General features: G+C 38.2%; 1 protein-coding gene across 4 annotated transcripts in view; it reads left to right on the forward strand.

Annotated features, from left to right (window-relative positions):
- The first annotated feature begins 3,925 nt into the window (after positions 1–3,925).
- ACBD4 (acyl-CoA binding domain containing 4) overlaps positions 3,926–21,981 on the forward strand; it is a 471,606-nt gene continuing 453,550 nt past the window's right edge. For 2 of the 4 annotated variants that reach the window (XM_044055125.1, XM_044055128.1), the window contains exon 1: positions 3,928–4,208. The gene's annotated coding sequence lies outside the window, so the exon portion shown is untranslated. Of the gene's footprint in view, positions 4,209–21,981 lie in introns of all 4 variants that reach the window. The other 2 variants (XM_044055126.1, XM_044055127.1) reach the window with 2 other exon arrangements.

Consider the following 21,981-nt stretch of genomic DNA (forward strand, 5'->3'; position numbering starts at 1 on the left):
TGCATGTGTGATACATGTTTGTGATGCACACAGTAAATACATAGCTGATTGATGGCATGGGTTACATTCATGACAGTGTGGATTGTACCATATGCATGGCATGCACACATGTCAACTAGCCAGGATTACTCATAATTTCAAATATAGTTGTAACAGTGTCCCTCCTAACACCTACAGCAGATGTTAAATTTTGAGCAACATGTGCTTGATTCCCCTCATAGATTGCTGACAAATCATAATAGTTATACAAGTGTGTTCTTGCAGAACCATCTACGATCACTCAGAATCACGTATGTTTTGTCAAAGACATGGAATTAATAGTGGTATTATGCTTATGTTTTCCATGATTATGTGTGCTTCTGTCTACTGTTGTCCATAATCCTGTTACTATGTGTACTTAGTTGAGACCTATGCTGACCTTACATTTATATTCGGGCAACTCATTTTTCACAGTTGTACAATATTCATATAAACCATGCTTTATATACTGTCCTTGATATATGTCCTCTCCATTGTTCATGTCAGGATGCTTAAATCACAAAGAATCCTCTCCATTGATATGTCACCTTGTGTGAGAATCACAAAATATACAATAACTGTGCAATAGGGTTTACTATCAAAATGCTGAAATTAATTTGATCTAATGTTCATATGATCGACCCATATGGTCGATACATGAATATTAAGTAGTTAATTTGGTCGACAGAAAGTGCATGCAAATTACCTGTCGACATTATGTTGCATAAGGGCAAGGATTTTCCCTTCTCTGCACTGTTGTGCAATCCCGGACTTGTAATATATAAGTAGCATGGGGTGTGGGGGGTGCAGGGGGGGTGCAGTGTTAGTTTGCAGGTGTTTTTCGACCATTTAAATTTAGAAATGTTTTTCGGTATTGTGAACATTCGATGTAATAATTTTTGACGTTATGAATGTCGACCATGTCAGTTTCAACATTTAGATAGTAAACCGTGCAATACATACTATATTGTGTCAATATCTGATTAGTGTTCATGCTACAACTGTTTTCATTGACATGCCCTCATCTGCTGTACATTACGAGGGTTCCTATTACGTGACCGAAGATGCATTCTGTTGAAAGCGTCTTGATCAAACGTAAAAGAACGAAAAGGCATGTTTTAAAGATTTTTTTTTTTTTTTTTTTTTGGAACAGCGATTTTTTTCCCCTCTGAGGTTTCAACATTGTAAGCTTTTGCTTACATGGGGTCGATTAATCATTGTTTGCTTTTTTAAGCATTTGATAATGTAATATAGACCCCATTACCATGTTCACCTGTCCTCTTCCCCTGCGTTTATTCCTGCAGTTCATCAGTGTGTCCCTTTTCAATGCACGCACTGCTCCTGACTATTTATTTAGTTATAATGCAGTCTATGTACCCTTGCTGATCATTTACAAAACTTTTTGTCCAGTTTACCTGAAACAGGGTTCCTCACTACTCTGCACTGTATACACTTTCATGTAATGTGTTGGCTCTGTATACATTGCTTTATTAATAATTCTGGTAGTCACTGTGACTTTCCATGCAATCCCGCAGACCTAGTTTGCCCGTAAGTAAAGAGGGGTACATGTCTGCAGGTGTTTGTGTTGCTTTACATGGTTGCCTGGATGCCAACACTGTTGCTGGCCATGAAGCAGCACTTGTTTACATTTAAATACTGTCTGCAGCATGCTCACCGCGCAAACATTTAAACTCTGTCTAGGCTTCAGGCTAAGCCTACACAGAGTTTATTGAATCCCCAGGTGTATCTTTTCACCAGCATGTAAAAACAGTAGACATAAAATCCTTTTTGTGTACCTCAGTTAATAAGTAAAGGTATCTTATCCAAGTCAAAATAACTTATCTTTTCTGTATACTCTACACCTGATCAGACTGATTATAAAATATAATGCCCCTTTTAGTATGCATCTATCCAAACTAGGGATTCCTAACTAAGATCACCAGATTAAAGACCCTCAGTTACCAAGACAGATTTGAAACTCTCTACCTATATGTGGTCTCATATAGATAGATTCCTGTGTGGTGATTTACTGTATGTCTAACATTCTGTACTGTTAATGACTCAGACCTCCTGGATTTCTTATACGTCCACAAAACAAATGGGTCTTCAAACACTTGAAATAAAGTATTGAATCTCTTTCATCAAACAAGTAAGACATGCTAGTGGGAAAATTATTACTCAGTGCTTCCTCCTTCACTGGAATATCTTACATTAAAAACAAAATTATGCCCTCGCTTGCTTTAAGGCAAACCTTGGTGATTAGATGGGCACCCATAAAATCAGTCCCATCCTCACTTGTAGTTCCCTTGTGGAGGCATGGGTTGCCCTATGAGGGTGGGTATTGACAAGGACTGACTCTTCCTTGTATACTCAGTGAATCTGTGAATCTATAAATATGTGCAGTGGCCAGCAATTTTATTTATTTATTTTTGTGATCACAGTAACAGGATATATATATAGTGTAAGAATCAAAGATCGATTGCTCTTAGCAGCTGATTGCAATGCTTTGTTGCCAATCTTTAGTCATGTATTACTGTGACTAATGGCTACTGATAACTGTGCAGTCTAAATGCCTGTGATTTACTGACCTTAGCAACTGCTGATTGCAGTAAATTCTTGGCAATCTCTAGTCAAGTAGGCATTTGACTAGACACTGCCAGGAATTGTTAGAGATGGCTTTCCTTTTGCAGTTGCAAGTTTTAAGCTAGATAAAACTGTGGACAGTAATAACAGTAGACACTGCCCACAGCTTTATTTATTTATTTATTTTTACCACGAATGGTGGGTGGGTGTCCTTGCATACCTTTTAACTTCTTTGTTCAATGATCCTGGACATAGCTAAAAATAATGGGGGGGGGGGGGGGGCAAATGTCAGGGACAATTTTTAAATATTACTGTAAATCACTTAAAATGTCAAGAGTGACAGGTTTTGCATCAGTATGTTGCTTCTGATCAGTAAGAAGTACAAATTCTAACATCTGTCATTATCGATTTGTCTGTTTTTCTCAGTGATTTACCGAAAATCAAATATTTTATGAGGGACAGGACAAGAATATAAGTCATGGACGTTATGGAAAACCAAGGTGTTCTGCATGGACCAAAACAGAAGAGCACACACACACACACACACACACACACACACACACACACACACACACACACACACACACACACACACATGTCCGTACTCACGCATATGCACACTCATGTACATTCATTCACCTATACATATAAATACGCATTTACATGTCTCGCACACATGTAGTTATTCACAAACACGCAGTTAAGTCAGGATTCTCATATCCCTTTTCTGAAAAAAAATGTATACAGCTCTGTAGGCTGCATATGCCTGCTGATGACCATTTATCTAATAATTTGTAGATAATATTGCAGCAGCAAATAAGAAATTGTGTGCCAGAATACTAGAGTCATGGAGTAGCCCTCGGTCATTGTTCTGCAATTTATGAAAATCTTTTCTGTTGTTCTATATACATCCAAACGACTGCTAACCCTAGAAGCTATCTATAAAGACAGGGAAAAGTAGCTCACGTATAGGTTCTGGTTAGTGTCTTTGGGAACTTGATATACAAGCATCCAATTGGACATCTGGCTTCTATACCAGTAGTTTGTCTGGTGTAGCAGACTGCTTTTCTCAAGTAGCTCTGCACATTCCTTAAAAGCAAAATAAGAAATAAGCTGCAAGGAATCATTTTCATGCCTGCATGTATATAAAATGGCCTGCAGATGGCAGTGCTGAACCAGCTTAAAGATCAGTATTCTAAACCTGCTCATCTGTTTCCACAGTAGACCAAAAAAGAATAAACCCTTTGCTTGTTGGTTTTAGATCAGCCTTGGAAATAGGTGGAACTAAGGCTTCTGGTGTGCTACAATTGGCTGAGAAATAGGTTAGAAGTCAGAATATCCGGAAGAGAAAGAGGCTTTTCTTACAAGTGGTAACAAGAAACAAACACGGGTGCTGTGTTTCTGGTTAAACGAAGAGCAGTGATCCTGCAAACTGTGAATGTATTGCAAATCACAGCAGTATAAACTTTTATTTGGAAGAATGGCTTTCCTACTGACTGCAGCTGTGTGATATTTGGGATAAAGCACATGATGAAGGTTTTAACATTGTAGCAGCTGCCAACGAGTCTGGTTGCTATTAACTTCTCTGCAGATAATTAAAGTCCAAGGTGAGGGGCTTTGCAATGTTGATGAACTGAAATTTCTACTTTGAAGTGCAGTGATGTGAATAAATATAAATAAATCAGTTGATAGCAAGCGGAAAGAAATCCAAGTAAAGGAGTCTGGGGTCTGAGCATTCTGATTTAGCTATAGATGAATAGAAATAAGTAAAAAATTTGTATGATTATGTTTCTAATGACTGGGTTTGTTTACAAAGACTGATTCATCTGAAAGCTGAAGCAGGTAGTAGTGAAATGGAGCTGGGTGCTATAAGGGGAAGATTGAGCAAGTCATACTAAATTTTCCATTTTCTCGGGTGAAGGGAGGGTAGGAAGGATGTTTTCCCACTCTACTGGAACAGCATATGAGGTACAGCATATGGGGAGCAGTGGGGAGGTGTGTCCTCACCGACATAGTGGATGAGGAATGGCATGATCTTAGCAGATGGCATAAGAAGCATATTGCACTCCTTTACCTACCCAGTCACTAGAATCTTTCCTTGAGTCCTCCAAGGGACACTGGAAAGGGTCTGCTGTAGCTAGAAAACAAGTAAGTTGAAGGGGTGAAAAAGCCATGCAAGAAAAGCTGAATCATGATGCATGTGCCTTTTGATCTCTAGGGAGACTGTGACGGAAAAACTAACAGGAGGATGAGGAGTAGACATAGATGGCAGTTAGACTGGATACTGACCCAGAACAAAAACAAAATAAAAAATTATGCTTTTTAATGGTATGATCAGTCATAGAAACAAACTTATTTTGGAAAGCATGTCACCATTGGTGTAAGTACAGAACTGTCTCAAAGAGCCTGGATTCTTGTTCCCACTTCAATCCTTTCCCCAGTAACTTTATTTCTAAATCACCTGAATAGTTGTGAAGGACTCATTGTTGAATGTGGTGCCGTCAGCAACCCGGAACTATGCCATTGGTACTGGACATGGTATTGCATAGGACAGTAGCTTGTTTAATTGATTTATAAGTCCCCTTATGAGTTGCTTTGGCTGAGTGGAGTATTGCTTCACAAGAAACACAGGGCTTACAAAGCTCTGTAGTTAGCTAAGTGTTAAAATCTGATGAAATCACTTACTGGAACTGTACATTGGATTTTAAGGGCTTCAGAGCAGTCGGAGGACTCCCATCTTTATTCCCGGGTATCCCTGCATAAAAGTACTGGATGACTGAAATTAGCTAAACATGGTGACTGAACTCTTGCATTACTCAAGTAGCAAAAGACAGAAGTAGAAGTCAATTTCCAAAAATGAAGCTGCATTTATTAAAGGTATGTCTATAAGTTCATTGACATATACTAGGCCAATGACCACCAGGGCCATTATAAGCCTAGCCATGCAATCCATCCCAAATGTGTCCAAATGTAACATAGCTGTCCATTGGTAGGGGCATGCTAATTAGAGGTTGCTAAAGGTTTAGTGGGGGGTATGTTAGTTAGGGAATATTTACTGTCGGGCTTTGTCTATCAGAGACATGGGGGATAGATTGGGAGTGAATTTTCGATTCCCTATCCAGTGGTCAGAGTTACGTTTCATTAGAGTTAGGGATGAACTCTACTTCACATAGATGGGAAGCCTATTCCATAACATGGGGATCCTTTGAGATACATATCTGTCTTCTCAGCATGTTCTATTTATGTTGCAAGCAAAGTTTAAATCCTTGGATCTAGTGTTTATGGTGCGGTTCATTTTGTGAATGTGCAAAACATTCATCAGGGCTGGATCCGAGGATGCCTTATATGCCAGGCATAGATCTCCTCTCAGTAACCTGTATGAGGCTGAGTACAGAGATATGGCCATAAGGTGATCTGCATAGGACGATGTGTTAATACCCTGGATTCTCTTGGTGAGGAACCTCTGTGGGCATTAACTGTTGCGTATGCCTCGTCAGGTACATGCCAAGGGGGCGGCATTGAAATCAATGATGACTTCGACAAGGGCTGTGTAAAGCAGTGCTAGTAACTTCCTTGGGCCTGGATGCCATACCCTTAGCTATAAGTTGGGTAACGCAGAATGACTTTCTTACTACCTTGACTACGTTGGTCAAAGGCCAGATTATTGTCTACATATGTTTACAAATCCCTAACTACTGGGTCAACCCTCAGGAGTGTCTTATTAGTGGAATGATTAACCTGGGTTGACTTTTTTCCCAAAAGGCACTATAATGCACTTTTTGGCATTGAGTTTTAATCTGTGGCTTTGGCACCTTTCATTTGTGTTAGATCCCCTTGCAGGGTGTTAGTGTCAGGGGGAATTTATGATAGCTCCCACTTTGCAATTGTCTGCAAATGTGGTGAGCCAGATGCCCTTGACATTAGCCTTGACCTCCAAGAAGTAGGTGCCAAACAGGAGTGGGCTCAGCACCGAGCCCTGAGGTACTCCACTGGGGACCAGTCTCTTGGTGGAGGTGGCCGCACCAATCCTGACTTCTTGGGTCCTGTCTGTGAGCCAGCGGTCAACCAATGAGTTATGTAGGGATTTATGCCTAGTTTGTTGAGTTTGTTAACGATACCTGAGTAAAGTATTGTATCGAACGTTAAGTAGACATGACCTTCTTTTGATAAAACCAAACTGGGATGAGTCCAGTGTCTGTAAGTTGCCAATGTCTTTGTTGATCATTTCCATGATATTTCCTTCCATGGCTTTGCAGATTAGACTAGTCAGACTAATGGGCCTGTAGTTTCCAGGGTTGGTTAATGGTCCACCCTTCTGAAGAGGGATAACCTTTGCAGTCCTCCATTCATCTGGTAAACAACCTGTTTTGAGGCTGCAATTGAAAAGTGATTCAAGTGATCCTGATAGGTCATGTTTCACGCTATTTAGGAGGCAACCCAGGATATTTTCTGAGCTAACTGATGCTGTGTCTTTAACCTTAGTGAGTGCGGCCATGACATGCTCACTGCTAATAGATGAGGCGTTAAACTAGTATGGTCTCACAGGGGGACGCTGGTGAAGAAGGGGTGACATTAAAGCAGATGTGCTATATCACTGTGCTTGGTGAAGGTGGTATAATTTACCACCAACTCAACAGACTGCTGTTTGTTACCTTTAAGATTTCTGACATAGCTGTAGAAGAGCTTGTGGTTGTCTTTAGCCTGAGAAGGTATCTTGACTTCGTAATTGGCCATTTTGCATTTAACTAGTCTTCCTAGTTTCCTGTTTAGTTTAATTAGTGAGCCCTTGTCATTATGAGAGTTGTTGTTTCTAATTTTGGCCATGACCTTTTCCCTTCCGTTATATAGCCTGTTAAGGTTGAGGTTCCACCATTCCTTCTTTTATATGGCCTGTTAAGGTTAAGGTTCCACCATTCCTTCTTTTATATGGCCTGTTAAGGTTAAGGTTCCACCATTCCTTCTTTTATATAGCCTGTTAAGGTTGAGGTTCCACCATTCCTTCTTTTATATGGTCTGTTAAGGTTAAGGTTCCACCATTCCTTCTTTTATATGGTCTGTTAAGGTTAAGATTCCACCGGTGTGGTTTGATTTTTGTGTTTGCAGGGTTGCACAGGATTTCTGTGGACAATTTCACATAAGTTGTTGTGAACTTATGGTTCAGAGGTTGAATTTTGACAAACTGTCACTTAATAGGATGTAGTTTTCTTTAGAACCGTTCCTAGCTGTTACAGGTTTGCAGGGTTTTTCATGCTGATTTTTATTTCGAAGGAGACTGCTTTGTGATCCAACTTCACTAATGAAGATGTGACTTGGGGGGGTTGCAGCACTCCCCCATATTTGTGAGTACTAGGTCAAGTATGTTTGAACCTCTGGTTGGAGTGCATTATCTGGTCAAGGGTATTTGTGTTTATAAAGTTGTGCTTAACAAGTTGTATATATGTATTTTCCCAGTCTATAAGGAGGTAGTTGAAGTCTCCCAAGAATAGGGTATTTTTGCTGGATGATGAGTGCTTCTAGCAGACCTAGGTATGAGTTACAGGATTCGTGGGGCATAGATAGTGACCTATTTTAAAGGACTTTTTCTATGGTGATTTGCACATGGATGAACTCTAGGGCATCATCCTATTTAATCAGCCTAGAGGTATAATTGTTGCAGATGTAAATCAAGACACTTCCACCTTTAGTCCCTGACTGTGCAGCTGATGGTCTAAATATGTGGAAGGCACTGAAACCTTGCACTGCTGGAGTAATTTCTATGGCTTTAAACCAAGTCTCGGTAATGGGGTCTATAATAGATCACCGAACACTTAAAAAAAGCGAACGGTGATTAATCGAACCCATGTAAGTGAAAGCTTACAATTTAGAACTGTCAGAACAGCGATTTTTTTCCTAGGGAAAAAAAATCTCTGTTCCAACAAAAAAATAAAAATAATAAAAAAAAAAAACACTTTAAACATTACATTAAGTGGGGGGGGCTTCGCCGCACCCCCCCCCCGATGTGGGGGGCTGCACCCCACCCCCCTACTTAAATATACCAGCTCCGAGACCACACTACAGTGCTGAAAATGGCAAAGTAACGAAGCGGCCAAGCAAATTCTTTCCCAGGGAAAGAATTTGCTTAAAAGCCGCTTCAATATTTTGCCATTTCAGGCTTTTGAGTGCGACCAAGATGTATTTGAAAGAATGCGTCATTGGTCTTCTAATAGGTAACCTTGGTAATGATGTTGATGTCTGTATTCACCAGAGCGAGGACAGCTTGTAGTATGTGGAGTTTCTAGTTAAGGCTCCTAGTATTAAGCAGTAACACTTTTAGGTTCCTTTGGGTTTTATTTGCTAAGCTGGTAGTTTTGTCATTTTGTCATTGGCTAAAAAAGGCTCTAAGGGGGGGGTGGATAAAGTTTTAGCCAACATCCAGATGCCCTGGGGGAGGGGGTGGCAGATACAGACCATACTTGGCAAATCAATGTATTCTGTTCACAACGTCTTCTCATGTTGACGAATATTGAATCCCCCTAGAATGACACCAGAAACTAAGCCAATTGTCAAAGTCAATCATTTTTGCTCATATTGTGGCATCATCTTTGGTGAAGGTAGAATGCTGCTCAATGCAAAGTGCATACTTGTCTGAGACACATTCAGAGTGATCCACAATTTCTGTTTCATATAGCCCAGTGAGGTATATCTCAAGTCATTTCCACCAACATGGACTATGATAGAATCATATTGATATTTGTGATGCATTGATTTGATTGCATGTGTAACCTGATAGATCTTGGCTCCAGATACACAACTAACTTCTCCTTGTTGTATGGTGAGTGGGGCATCTATGCAGTGTACAAAGGAGGCCACTATGACAAGAGTTTTGGATAAAGTGTTTGCTAGCCTTATGGTCTTTGTTTTTGGGGATCCATTGGGTGTAGGCGTATGCATGGTGTTTGGTGTTACTTTTGATGTGTGCTTTAGAGATTGCTAAGGATAGGTGTTGTCGTTTGTAGGCTTAGGAGGTCTTTGAGGTTTGGGAAGATTGCTTTTTAGTGCCTCAGCATAAGATGGTCTATGTATGGTGTACACTGTGTGTGGTGGATGTAGTGTGTGTGCATTCTTGACAGCCTTGTTTATAAGTGAGATTTCTACCTTCAAGGAAATTGTGTATGTGCATCTTTCACATACTGTGCTAGTCTGTGAACATGAGATAATTGCTACCATTGAAAACAAAAAAAGAGAGCGGATTTGTAGAACTAAACTCCTTTATTGGTAAGCGCTTTCGTCGGCAAAAGGTAAGCCAGCTTCTTCAGACCATCGAAAAATATACAAGATACAATCCCATGTGAAAAGGAATGCCTTTTATACACAGTGTTAGTCTAATCAAGCAATCAATTAATTAAGTAAAAAACAATCAACAATAAAAACCACAAGTAACCATTTGTTTGCTGAACCAGAGATTTGTTTTACATAGGTTTTCCTAAAATCTGTAAACCTTAGACAATAAACTTTCTCAAGCCTAATTTATTTCAATATTAAAAATACCAAATCACCCAGCCTTGTGATGGTAACATATTTACTTTAAAATTACTAAATTTTTAAAACCATGTATATTAAAAGATCCTAACTGGATCTATTTATTCAAAAAGGCTTGTAATGCTTATCTAGCTAAGGCTTTTATTTTGAGTAAATATTTGATAGATACATATTCATTTAAACCCGGCATAATATAAGCCATGGTACAGATCTGCCATGCCAATTCTATTTCCTCGAGTTTAAGTTGCCATGGGCCACCCCTGCTGCTACGGTCTACTTTTTGCAAGACAATAAAACTGAACTTATGGTCTGGGTGTTCTGTTATATGCCTTGCTAGGGTATTTGTACTGATCTGCCTATCAATGCTATATTGATGCTCATATATCCTTTGCTTGAGCTTTCGTTCTGTTTTTCCAATATAGTAACCTTAGCATTGGTTGCAGACAGCCCCATATACTAACCCTTGGGAATCACATGTATGTCTACCCCAAATTTGATAGGTCTTATCTCTGACGTTAACCTTATTAGTCACTTTAATATGTTTACATTGGGCACATCTTCCACATTTAAACATACCAGTTTGGCCTCTTAAAGCTTTTTTCGGTCTCTCAACCAAGTTTTTCAAATTGTGACCTCTTCTGTATGTTATAGCTGGTGTTGTGCCCAACATTTTGACTAATTCATTATCTTGTTGTATTAAAGACCAATTTTTACATATAATCTCCCTGATGCTGCTTGCATCTAGGGAATAGGTTGTTAAAAAACTAGTTGCCCCATTCAATACCTTTTCTTTTCCCTGAGAAATGTTAATAACATTCCCCACTGGTGGGGTTGTGTAAACTTTTTTTTCTTGTACCAAAGGTTGAAAATACCCTATTGATCTTTTATTATGTACCTCTTCCATCACTTGATCAATTAAGGGTAAAGAATAAGTTCTTTTTAAGAGCATTTCCTTGAGGAGATTACACTCCTCTAAGAAATCATCGAAACTGGATACCATCCTCACTGCTCTTACTGCCTGTCCCTTAACCACTGCCGTTTTCTGATGGAGGGGATGGCAACTTGTGAAATGTAAGAATGTATTAGAGTATGTGGGTTTTCGATGGATGCTAGAACTAAATTGCCTATTGTTATTGTCTTTACTAAGGTGGACGTCCGAAACATTAACCTCATTTTGGCCTAATTGGTATGTAAATTCCAAGAATGCAGTAAATGAAGTCATTTCAGTTATAGACCCATTAATCATGTCCACCGGCCCCTTTCACAAGAAGAACATGTCATCCTGGTACCTTGTGTACCAGGCCACATGTTCTTTGTATGTTGTACAATTAAATAGGAAGGACCTTTCCCAATAGGCCACTGTTAGCAAAACTGCTCCCACAAGGAGAGCCCATTGCAATGCCACTCTTTTGGAGGAGCAATTTGTCTGAAAAAAGAATATAATTATTCTCCAGTATTATTTCAAGGAGAACTTCTATCAAATTAATTTGCTGATGTTACATCCCTCTTATGTGAAGGAACTCTCTAACCCATTCGATTCCTGTTCGGCGTGGAATGGAGGTATAGAGGTCCTTGATGTCAACTGTAAGGAAAATGTGATAACTCTAGTGCATTAATATTTTCCAAAAAATGCCAAGAATCTCGACATACTTGTGTCTCTGACTTAACAAACGGTTTCAACTTGCAGTCAACAAACTTGGCACAAGCATATGTCACAGAACCCCTACCGTCCACAATAGGTCTAAAGGGTGGACTATTTAGATCCTTATGTATTTTAGGGGCACCAAACAATGTTGGAACTACTGGGGCTGGCATGGTCAAAAAATGGTATGTATTCACATCAATGCTCCCTTCAAGAAAAAGGTCGCTCAACATGCTATTAATTTTATTATATGCCCCATTTAGCTCATTCTGGCTTGCACTAACATATACATCACTATTTAATAAACTCAACATTCTTGTTTCATCGACCTGTTGGTCCATAAACACCAGCCCACCTCCTTTATCGGGTTTCATAACCCTCACGTTACATACATTAAGCAGTTTGAGAAGATCCCGTTCATTAACAGTGATGTTTCTATTTCTGTTATACTTAGTTACACTACAATTAAGTGCATGCCTAATGTCCATTTCACAAATTTTCTCAAACATAGCCAATGACGCTTGGAGGGGCGGGTTGAACAGACTTGAAACTCTTAAACTGTTAATAAGTCCAGAGTTTTGTCCCAGTTCACAAGTCAGATTGAGTTTATGAAAAAACATTTTCATATCTATAACAGTTCTGACTACGTCAGCTCTGTGGTCCGGAACAAACATCAGCCCTTTGGCAAACAAATTGGCCATTTTCTCATCAACTTCCAGAGAGCTAAAATTAAAGATATGGAAGTCTCCTTCTGTATTCACTAAAACTTTGGGTAGGCACTGGACTACCTCCTCCTTCTGTTTTGGCACCTCCTTTGTGGGTCTTGTTTCTTGTTGTGCCTTGGTTGTGCTGTTTGTTGCTGGCCGGTATGGGTACTCCGAAAACAGTGCTGAAAATTGTCTCCTATTTGATTGTTCATATTGTTCTGAGCAATAGAGCGCCCCCCCCCCCCAAACCTGGTTGTCGCCTTGGGCCATTCTGCTGTTGATAATTATGAATGCGTTCACTTCAGCGTACTTCCGTACTTCTGTTGTTTGGGGAATGATTATATTATCCTCATTTTCCAAGTCAGTGTCTCCACTCGAAGCACTTGGGCCAGGTGGCCGCTCTTGAACCACCATGCTACCATTGTCTAAGGATGTCCATATCTACCAAGCTGTCTATGGAGTCATTTGGAAATTGTATATCCATGTTGTCCAGACATGTATGAGGATAGCGTATTATGGTTTGAAGACTAGGTTATACTGAGGTCTCCTAAGGTGGTCTCTAGGGTTAGGGACTAGAGTTAGATAGAGCTAAGATATGGTATCAGTGCTGTTATACATGCAAGCTAGCTGCTCTAAGCTTAACTCTCTGCAATGCCTCACTAAGTTAGAGGTTCCATCCTAATACTAGTTTTATAGGTAAACTTTACTGTCCAAGCGTTTACATCTGTAAATGGCACTGCCAACCCCCGCTGCACAGTTGGCAGTGCCGCACAAATGTGCTTAATTTATAGCAACCAAAAAGAAACTGAAATCTAACTCCTGAGCAGTCTGACCAGTAGCATAGCAAGGGTATGGTGAACGGGGCATGTGCCCTGGACGAAAGGTGTTAGAGGTCACAATCCCAAGGTGAGGTTCCTGCGTTCATCTTTCTGTACTGGCATTTCTGAATGACAGTACAGAAAGAAACTTGCAAAGTTCTTCTCCTTTTTTTTCTCCTCTTTCAGTGAAAAGCTGTGGCAGGGAGGGGGCATGTATCTGGGAGGGGATGTGTGCTCCAGACTGCAGTGAGCAGTCTGTCGGAGCTGCCCTTTTTAGCTCTTCTATTTGAGCAAGGGGTGGGGCACTAGCTCAGAAACAGGTCCAGAACACTGGCTGAGCCAGCTATGCCTCTGACGTTGGCCACTAAATAACTACACTTTAAGCTCTTCTGGAGACTTCCCAACTAAGAAAGACCAGGCAAACACCTTCTGCTAGAAGATGGATTATCTGGTCCTCTCAATGTAAAACACAGCAAAAAATTATCCATCAAGTGCAATGCAACAACACAACAACTTATTACCTATCTAGATTATCCTACAGTAAGGTGATTTAAATGCAAACAATTTTAAACTGGACAAGGACTGCAGGCTTGTGTTTTCAAAACACAAAAAATCCGCAAACTAAACTGGTTTTACAGTGTAACTCCTACGTTTATTACAAAATATTATTCATACTGGTGGTGGTCAAATTACAAACACATAAAATGAAGAGAAAGTCTTCTGCTCAAGCATTATTGGAATCGTAAAAGTGAAAAGAAAATATCAGCTCTCATTTGGGATTGAGCCCAGGCTCTCCAGCATTCCTGCTGGGATCATTGCAACTGTATAATAGTAATCTCTAGACGGATAGGTATTGAGACTTTCCTTATAATATAATAACCTCTAGACAGATAGGTACTGAGACTTTCCTTATAATATAATAACCTCTAGACGGATAGGTGTTGAGACTTTCCTTATAATATAATAACCTCTAGACGGATAGGTACTGAGACTTTCCTTATAATATAATAACCTCTAGACAGATAGGTATTGAGACTTTCCTTATAATATAATAACCTCTAGACAGATAGGTATTGAGACTTTCCTTATAATATAATAACCTCTAGACGGATAGGTACTGAGACTTTCCTTATAATATAATAACCTCTAGACAGATAGGTACTGAGACTTTCCTTATAATATAATAACCTCTAGACGGATAGGTATTGAGACTTTCCTTATAATATAATAACCTCTAGACGGATAGGTATTGAGACTTTCCTTATAATATAATAACCTCTAGACGGATAGGTATTGAGACTTTCCTTATAATATAATAACCTCTAGACAGATAGGTATTGAGACTTTCCTTATAATATAATAACCTCTAGACGGATAGGTATTGAGACTTTCCTTATAATATAATAACCTCTAGACGGATAGGTATTGAGACTTTCCTTATAATATAATAACCTCTAGACGGATAGGTATTGAGACTTTCCTTATAATATAATAACCTCTAGACGGATAGGTATTGAGACTTTCCTTATAATATAATAACCTCTAGACAGATAGGTATTGAGACTTTCCTTATAATATAATAACCTCTAGACGGATAGGTATTGAGACTTTCCTTATAATATAATAACCTCTAGACAGATAGGTACTGAGACTTTCCTTATAATATAATAACCTCTAGACAGATAGGTATTGAGACTTTCCTTATAATATAATAACCTCTAGACAGATAGGTATTGAGACTTTCCTTATAATATAATAACCTCTAGACAGATAGGTATTGAGACTTTCCTTATAATATAATAACCTCTAGACGGATAGGTATTGAGACTTTCCTTATAATATAATAACCTCTAGACGGATAGGTATTGAGACTTTCCTTATAATATAATAACCTCTAGACGGATAGGTATTGAGACTTTCCTTATAATATAATAACCTCTAGACAGATAGGTATTGAGACTTTCCTTATAATATAATAACCTCTAGACGGATAGGTATTGAGACTTTCCTTATAATATAATAACCTCTAGACGGATAGGTATTGAGACTTTCCTTATAATATAATAACCTATAGACGGATAGGTATTGAGACTTTCCTTATAATATAATAACCTCTAGACAGATAGGTATTGAGACTTTCCTTATAATATAATAACCTCTAGACAGATAGGTATTGAGACTTTCCTTATAATATAATAACCTCTAGACAGATAGGTATTGAGACTTTCCTTATAATATAATAACCTCTAGACGGATAGGTATTGAGACTTTCCTTATAATATAATAACCTCTAGACGGATAGGTATTGAGACTTTCCTTATAATATAATAACCTCTAGACGGATAGGTATTGAGACTTTCCTTATAATATAATAACCTCTAGACGGATAGGTATTGAGACTTTCCTTATAATATAATAACCTCTAGACGGATAGGTATTGAGACTTTCCTTATAATATAATAACCTCTAGACAGATAGGTATTGAGACTTTCCTTATAATATAATAACCTATAGACGGATAGGTATTGAGACTTTCCTTATAATATAATAACCTCTAGACAGATAGGTATTGAGACTTTCCTTATAATATAATAACCTCTAGACGGATAGGTATTGAGACTTTCCTTATAATATAATAACCTCTAGACGGATAGGTATTGAGACTTTCCTTATAATATAATAACCTCTAGACGGATAGGTATTGAGACTTTCCTTATAATATAATAACCTCTAGACGGATAGGTATTGAGACTTTCCTTATAATATAATAACCTCTAGACGGATAGGTACTGAGACTTTCCTTATAATATAATAACCTCTAGACGGATAGGTATTGAGACTTTCCTTATAATATAATAACCTCTAGACAGATAGGTATTGAGACTTTCCTTATAATATAATAACCTCTAGACGGATAGGTATTGAGACTTTCCTTATAATATAATAACCTCCAGACGGATAGGTATTGAGACTTTCCTTATAATATAATAACCTCTAGACGGATAGGTATTGAGACTTTCCTTATAATATAATAACCTCTAGACGGATAGGTATTGAGACTTTCCTTATAATATAATAACCTCTAGACGGATAGGTATTGAGACTTTCCTTATAATATAATAACCTCTAGACGGATAGGTATTGAGACTTTCCTTATAATATAATAACCTCTAGACAGATAGGTGTTGAGACTTTCCTTATAATATAATAACCTCTAGACAGATAGGTATTGAGACTTTCCTTATAATATAATAACCTCTAGACAGATAGGTATTGAGACTTTCCTTATAATATAATAACCTCTAGACGGATAGGTATTGAGACTTTCCTTATAATATAATAACCTCTAGATGGATAGGTATTGAGACTTTCCTTATAATATAATAACCTCTAGACGGATAGGTATTGAGACTTTCCTTATAATATAATAACCTCTAGACGGATAGGTATTGAGACTTTCCTTATAATATAATAACCTCTAGACGGATAGGTATTGAGACTTTCCTTATAATATAATAACCTCTAGACGGATAGGTATTGAGACTTTCCTTATAATATAATAACCTCTAGACGGATAGGTATTGAGACTTTCCTTATAATATAATAACCTCTAGACAGATAGGTATTGAGACTTTCCTTATAATATAATAACCTCTAGACGGATAGGTATTGAGACTTTCCTTATAATATAATAACCTCTAGACAGATAGGTATTGAAACTTTCCTTATAATATAATAACCTCTAGACAGATAGGTATTGAGACTTTCCTTATAATATAATAACCTCTAGACGGATAGGTATTGAGACTTTCCTTATAATATAATAACCTCTAGACGGATAGGTATCGAGACTTTCCTTATAATATAATAACCTCTAGACAGATAGGTATTGAGACTTTCCTTATAATATAATAACCTCTAGACGGATAGGTATTGAGACTTTCCTTATAATATAATAACCTCTAGACGGATAGGTATTGAGACTTTCCTTATAATATAATAACCTATAGACGGATAGGTATTGAGACTTTCCTTATAATATAATAACCTCTAGACGGATAGGTATTGAGACTTTCCTTATAATATAATAACCTCTAGACGGATAGGTATTGAGACTTTCCTTATAATATAATAACCTCTAGACGGATAGGTATTGAGACTTTCCTTATAATATAATAACCTATAGACGGATAGGTATTGAGACTTTCCTTAAGAGCTTTTTCCTTTCATTTAGGAAGCCCATAGCATGATGAGTAACATGAAATTGTGTGCGTGCACACACACACACACACACACACACACACACACACACACACACACACACACACACACACACAAAGCCTTCAGCACAGGCATCGTTAGACTCGTAGAGGTTAATGCTCATCTGCCTGCTATCCAACGAAGAATAAAGAATGATGAACTGAAGTGTTATTATTTTAAGTGTTTGACACAGGTCCTCCTTACTCCACTGAAGACCGCTGTTGAATAAAACCGTACAGGATACTTCTACAAGTTTGATTAGGTTTTTCTGGAATTATCACCTTGATAAAAATTTCTTCAGTTATATTTAGGCCCATAGCCATTCCTACAGACCAGATGGCAAATCCTGTCAACAAGGCACAACTAATACCAGGAACGTCTACCTAATCAATTATAGCACAGTGTAATATTAAACAAAATATACTAACTCCACAGCTGGCTACTGCGGAATAAGAAAAACAGCTGTTTTTTCTAGAAGATCAGGTATTACCTCTTTGAGGTGGTGCTACCACGACGTTTAGATATTTTGTTTTCAGGGGAGTAGGCAGACAGTATAATTACACAAACTTTATGTTTAATGGAACAAGTACTATTTTTAAATTTCGATTTTTACTTGTTTTGTTTTATTGGTTGGATATAAAGCAAAATTCTGAATATGTGGTCATTACAAATATACCATGCTTTGTCTTCACATGCTGAAAATGCCTCTTGTTAAACCTGTATAAATACAGAGGTAAAGCATTCATGAAACATTTCTGCTTGGTTTAAAACATTTCTGAACGTTTTTCTGTCTCATCTTCCAGTAGAGTAACCTGTTGACAATTCCTGCAGAAGGTGTTTTTTCTTTCCATCTTGCTGCACTTTAAAAGTTTATGCATGTGCAATATGTGTGCATCTGATGCATGCAATTCACCGAAGTGTCTCATCGGAAGAATGAGAAGCAACGTTCCTTCAATTTATGTTATGTAAAAAGGTGTACATTGTGTGTGTGTGTGTGTGTGTGTGTGTGTGTGTGTGTGTGTGTGTGTGTGTGTGTGTGTGTGTGTGTTTTACAATGAAATTGTTGAATAATGGAGGACAATCAACTTTCTGTTTAGCCCACTATTATGCTCTCTCCATAGTTATTGTATGTGAATGAGTGGGTTTGAATTGTTTTGTTTTTTGATAGCTTGTAATTATGTATGTGTTTCAAGAAAAGTGAGGTCATTAAATAGCAGGGTAATGAATTTACTTTCTCCATTTTTTGTAGTCTTAATGTAGTCTAAGATATGGGAATGTCGGGGACACACTGGATTTGCCTCCTTTAAAAATGTTTACGTTTTTTATTAATCAGGTGTTTGGTGTAATTTATTCATTAGTTGATAATAACATCTCATGAATGTTTATTTCATGGAATGGCCATAAGCTCATATGCACATAGCGCCCATATGTGTCACTAGTATCAGAACTCTGTGAGTAGAGCTGCACAGTATACCAACTCCATTGCATGTGTGTTTATTAATGTTTTACTGTGATTATTCTTTTATCAGTTAATTCTTTAATTACCTGTTTAATCCTGTTCAGGATTACAACTTGGAGTTGGTGTCTATCCTAGCACTTACTGTGTGTTAGCCAGAATAACTAATCCTGAATTAGTTGCATACCTCTAAACCTCTTGGAGCAAGAAACTGGAAAAAGCCATAAATAATGGGAGGGGAATGGCCCAAAAATAGGGACATTTTTTAAATATTGCATAACAAACTTAGAAAGTTGATATCATGACAGGTTTTGCATTAGCATGAATTTTTTGAGGGGTATGGAGTCTGAAACTCAAATGTTTTTCATTATTTTCTGACTTCAATCCTCGATGATTTGCCAATGATTAATCAAAAAACTGCAGTTTTATTAGAAACAGACCAAATATATGAGGCAAAAATCTGGACATTTTATAAAAATCTGGACAGTTGAAAGGTATGAGTTGCCAGCTCACCACAGCTTGCAAACAGTCACTTGCGATCATGCAGTAAACATATCTATAGGCAATTATGAGGAAAGGCAGTTCACGTATGGCACTCCGCCTTTGTTGAAATCATAATAGGCTACAAATGCACTTCACCAAGTCCTTCCTTCATTTTTTGACCAATGGCATGTTTGTTTTTCTACAGCAGAATGTCATGTGGCAATGTAACATTCCTTTATGAGTGCTACAGACTTTGTGGTAGCCATGTAAACTGAGGCCATATGATCATCCCATGATGTCAGCAAAGCAAAATGAATGCTGCAAAAAAACAAGAGGAAAAAGGGGCTTACAAGGGTTTCCTCCATGAAAAAAAACACCACCATGTAGTGAAATTAGTTGCACTGAATTAAACGGGTAAACAAAGACTGCTACTATATGCCACATCTGTCCAAAGTACTTTAAACAAATAACAATAAACAATGTAGCTTAGTAAAGCAAAAAATTAAAGCTTTAAGCTATAAAAGACTGTATTTCCATATTAATAATCTTCGCATGATGTAAACGCAATAAACTATTTGGCTTAATTATTCAGCAAATCCATGAAGCAATGTAGTCTGCAGATGTCATGATACAAGTGTTAGGTTACAACCAAAGCATTAATATATAATAGAGTGCAATATAGTTAATGTAGTGAATTACTGTTATTAGAATTATGACAGAATAGTGCAATATCTCTGAAACTGTATCTCTCAAAGTAAAACAAACTATTCATTTTAAGTGTTAGGTAAACAGGCAAAGCACTGCATTTTCCAGGTACTATTTCTCATCCACAAGAAAAGAAAAAGATTAAAACATTAATTTTTATTTCTACTGCATTGCAAAGAAAAGAGTTCTGTGGCATAGAGGGATGAAACCCTAGCAACCCAAGTGACTCAAGTTTGATTAACAAACTCGATCCCTGAGGAATCAGCAGGGGGGGGGGGTTAGTGTGGAGCAGCATTTTTTACATCTTATGTACTCCAGTGCTCCACGGATGGAGATGGCTTTACAGGCAAGGACAAGCGGTAGGCACTGGATACCACTAACACTGCCCAGGAGTGTTCACATATATAATGTACATTGAGAATTTGGGCGGACGATGGGTAGGACATTCAAGAAAACACTCTGGAGCTGCTAGGATGGTGCCATATTAGGATGCCCTGATTTCCTCTCTGCGCACTTGTTCCTCACTGTTTATACTGTGGATTTCCCTGTTTAAAGATTTTCAGTCTAAAAATGCTTGTCAGATAGGTGTCGGGGGAGGGAAAGTGGATAGTGGAGGGAATGACATCTGTAGTAGGACCCCCAAAAATTGAAAAACATATACATTATTCATTATGCAGTTCAGTTTATTAAAATATCAAACAAAATGTAATACAAATCTTGGCAAATTGCAGACATTTGTAAAACAGTGTAGCATTATTTGCAGGCAGGGAATTCCCTTGCATGGCCAAATCCCTTTCCCTGAAACTAATATTTTCATTCTGAAGTTACAGTTTTGGTAGAGTATGGGCATATATGAGGACTGCAGCAGATAACAAACATTGCCTCCTCTTTAACATTCTACCACCTTGGGGTTAGATTATAAATTAGTGAGGGAGTGAGGGCCACCCCCCCCCATTTGGATAGTACAGGGTCTTGCCCCCTGCAAAATACCATAGTTTGTTTGTTAGAGCTTTTTTAGTAAACTTTCTGTATTTTGACTTTCTTGAGTTGATCTTTTCCATGTGTTACTTTCAGTAAGCTGAGAATGCTTACTAACAACTTCTGCTAATCTGCTTTCTGCCACCTAAGTGCATTTCTGTCCATTTAGTCAACTTCTGTCCTACTCTGTTATCCTTCAATCTGCTTTTCATTCTTCCACGAAGGGCTGAATCTAAGACTTCATTGAAGATGGGGTGAAAAACATCAACTGGAATTCCACTGCCGAGTTCCAGTATAACCCAGTGATATAATCAGGGGCCGAGGAGATGGAGCTCTTCTCACATGCAGCCAGGAAGGACAAGGTAACCTTATACAGGTGAACAAGGTCACGACCGGGAGATGTGAAGGAATCAATCTAAACAGGGAAGGAAAGTGACTGATTTTAGAGACTAACTACTTCGAGCTGCAAAGGTCCTTTTCAGACAGGGTTTTTGGCCCATGCAGTGGATTTCCAGAGTTGGGGGAGACAAGGGAATTCAAGCAGGCATTTAAAAGGTCAGAGAACAGGTGGAAAAATGGTAAAGAGAAGGGAAAGGTAGAGGAGAGGAAGACTGTTAAATGTACTTAATAGAACGGATTCAATAGGCTAAGTGCCTCTTTCTGCTCTCAAGCAGATTTGATGTAGTGTAATAAAATCGGTAGTCTGATCTTACCGTTATGTTTCCATAATCCTGCTGTTTAACCTGGTGTTTTTACCTTGCAAATGGGACAGATGATGTGTTCCAGGCTACAGAGAGTGATCTCACATGTAAA

Source organism: Protopterus annectens, chromosome 13.part0 (assembly GCF_019279795.1).
Source record: "Protopterus annectens isolate FY-2018-M chromosome 13.part0, PAN1.0, whole genome shotgun sequence".
Taxonomy (NCBI): Eukaryota; Metazoa; Chordata; order Ceratodontiformes; family Protopteridae; genus Protopterus; species Protopterus annectens.